Genomic DNA, 3,206 nt, shown 5'->3' on the forward strand with positions numbered 1-3,206 from the left:
GGATGCCGGGATTCAAACCACTGACCATCTGCATGAAAGGCCTTACCTCCATGCTATCTCTCAGGCCCCTGTAACTTCTCTTCTCTCAACTAGTTGGCCTCTTCAGTTCTGTTTTTGATGACCACTTTCCCACCACCACTATACACTCTCATGTTCTAGAAACACTAAATGGTCTATAGCTTTTCCTCTTCTGCCACACTATTTCTACCTCCCTGTGTTTTTATTAACAATGTTCCTTTTCTCTGTGATTATTTGTCCTTCCCACAATTGCTACTTCAATATTCAGCACCAGTGTTTCTTACCCAAAAAGTTTCCCCTGCCACCTGATTTACAGCACCAGCCCTTACCCTCAACATCTCCAGATCCTATCATCCTCAGACCCTCTACTATAATCACATATTATTCAGAGGCTTTCTGCTATCACTGGATTGTGAGACCCACAAATTATCTTGAGCTCCTCTTAAGATAATCTTTTTGAATTGAACAGATTGAACTCCAGCTCAGCACCTGGACCAAATATCCCTTTTCTTTTCTATAACTCTCTCCCTATTTACTTTTTCTTTTTTTTTTTTCAACATGAACCATTTTATTTCATATAAATTCCATAAAACTATAACAGTAGCAACATTTTTTCATTGTCTTTTGTCTGTATTAACAAATTCCAAACTGTAAGATGCTGTTTCTCAAATATTATGCAATAGTTCTTTCAACTGCATGAAGTTCAGGAGTTTAAAGGAAAACAAATGCTAGCACTACATACTAATGGAGGTCTGGTGATTGTTCAATAGATTATAGTAATAAACTATTGATAATTATTTATCTAATATTCAATGCTAGATAACTTTCTGTTAACTGATCATTGGAGTATTCCACAAGTCAAAATGCAAGTATTAAATGAGATAGTATTTCTTAAGTCAATGGGAGAGAGATAGACACAGAAGAGTCTCACTCATCTGTTTGTTTTAAGAAAAAAATAAGGCTATTATTGTAATAATGCCTAGAGACCATAGAGATGAGGACCAGAAGGACTGGCTCACAATATGAAGCTCACCACAAAGAGTGGCAAGTGCAGTTAGGGAAATAACTACATTAACAGCTGTCATGACAATCTTAATGAGTGTGAGAAGGTGAATGCCTGTCTTGAATACAGGCAGGGGTTGAGAAAGAGGGAGGGAAGCATTGGTGGTGAGAATGATGTATTGGTGAACGGGTGTGTTCTGTTTGGGACTGAAACCCAACTACAATCAAACTTGTAATCATGGTGCTTAAATAAAGATTTTATTTAAAAAAGAGAGACATAGTATTTCTAGAAAGAGTGGTGAATATGGTGTATGTTCTGTAGTGGAGTTTGATTGTGCATATCCAAATTTTTAATTTTTTTTTGTCCCCCAATTCACAATACATACCCGGCAAGGGGCCTGTGTTGAGGTGTATATGGGGTGCCTTTACTGTACCTCCTCTTTCTATACAGCCAGTGTAAAGAACACAGCCTGTGGTAAGATTTGGGAGGCCTTATCTTATCTTTTATTTTTTTTTTTTTCTTCAGAGCAAACTAAAGTTGTTTTTTTTTGTTTGTTTTTTTGTTTTTTTTTAAAGTAAGAATTCATTTAAAGGACAAAATTGATTAACATAATGAGGTAAACTAATATAACATAATATAGTGACATAACATAACATATAATATAATTGATATAATAATAATACATGTAAGTCAAAGAAAATTTCTGATTAAAAACACAATTTTTTTTTTTCATAATGGCTTACATATCTTTCACTGTAGTATTTTGGGTACATATTCACATTGAATCAGGGAAATACCCATCACCTAATATGTCCTCTTCTCAATCAAAAATCAAATATGCTGAAAATAGGCAGAGTCCTGTCTAGAGGCTTCCAACCTCAGTTTGAGAGAGGATGTGAAAAAAATAATTAAAATACCACAACAATACACACACAAAAAAAAATATCGAATTAAATAACCGATAAGCACCACAGCAATAAAGACAGGCACCACACAATAATCTCGGTTCTGAAATCAAATCATACTCAAATGCAAAAAAGAAAAAGAAAGACAAAACAAAATAAAATAAAATAATATTGGAGACATCAACCGTAATCTCCACACCAAAATATTTACTTTTTCAAATACTGTTTTGACTCAAATATACTCATTTTCCCTATTTTTGCAAGGTGGTTATCAAGTATAGTGTGTATCTCATTAGGTAAATATGTTAGAAAAAAATCTTTATAGTAATAAAATATGGGGTTTATCCTTACAAAAGGCTGCTAGTTGGGTGTGTCTAAATAAGCAGGAAGGGTTCAAGTACCTACACGAAGAGAATATGCAAGCTACAACACCAGGCTTCCAACCATGAGTAGTTATTATCTGGGAATTTTTACTTTCTTCTTTCTATATTATTTGCACATTTAAACATATAATATTCAAGCCTTAGTACTTAAGAATCAGAAAGAAAACACAATTACATATTCATTATTAAAAATAAGACACAACTAATTATAAAAAATAAAGAAAGAAAAGAAAAATAATTAAGAAAATGGTAGGCTATTCCAGTGATCTTTTTCCTTCTTTAGATTAAAAAAATAGTTATATATTTTTTCAGAATTATATTTTTAAAAATTTCCCCAAATCTCTTAATATCTAGGCTTATTGGCAAAAACAAATTGCACATTTGTAGGACTTTATGTCCAAATGCATTTCAAATCATTCCATTAAAAAGCTGTTTTTCTGACATGTCCAGGAGTCAATGTTTTAAAAATATCGATACTTGCTAGCAACACACTTTTGTGATAGTAAAGCTACAAGCATAGCCAGGTTAAGTGCATGCTTGATCTACATGGCATAGACTTGATCCTCACTACCTGAGTTCTCAGAGAATTGTGGCCTCAGGCTTGAGTGATAACTTGCTCTTAGAAGGAAAAGAGAACTCAGTCCTGACTTTGCCTAAGTTTCTACAACTCATTGTCGTAAAGAAAAAAAAGAAAGGAAAAAAGAAAAGGAAGGAAGGAAGGAAGGAAAGAAGGAAGGAAGGAAGGAAGGAAGGAAGGAAGGAAGGAAGGAAGGAAGGAACGAAGGAAGGAAGGAAGGAAGGAAGGAAGGAAGGAAGGAAGTAAAAGGAGAGAAAGAGAATGAGAGGAAGGGAGGAAGGAAGGAAAGAAAGAAAGAAAGAAAGAAAGAAAGAAAGAAA

At 34.0% G+C, this 3,206-nt stretch overlaps 1 non-coding gene across 1 annotated transcript; it reads right to left on the reverse strand.

Annotated features, from left to right (window-relative positions):
* Positions 1-1,379: 1,379 nt before the first annotated feature.
* On the reverse strand, positions 1,380-1,512 carry LOC126016577 (small nucleolar RNA SNORA51). Its single transcript, XR_007498370.1, has one exon. It is a non-coding gene; the product is annotated as a small nucleolar RNA SNORA51 (small nucleolar RNA).
* Between the last annotated feature and the right edge of the window lie 1,694 nt (positions 1,513-3,206).

The sequence above is a fragment of the Suncus etruscus genome, chromosome 8, assembly GCF_024139225.1.
Source record: "Suncus etruscus isolate mSunEtr1 chromosome 8, mSunEtr1.pri.cur, whole genome shotgun sequence".
Taxonomy (NCBI): domain Eukaryota; kingdom Metazoa; phylum Chordata; class Mammalia; order Eulipotyphla; family Soricidae; genus Suncus; species Suncus etruscus.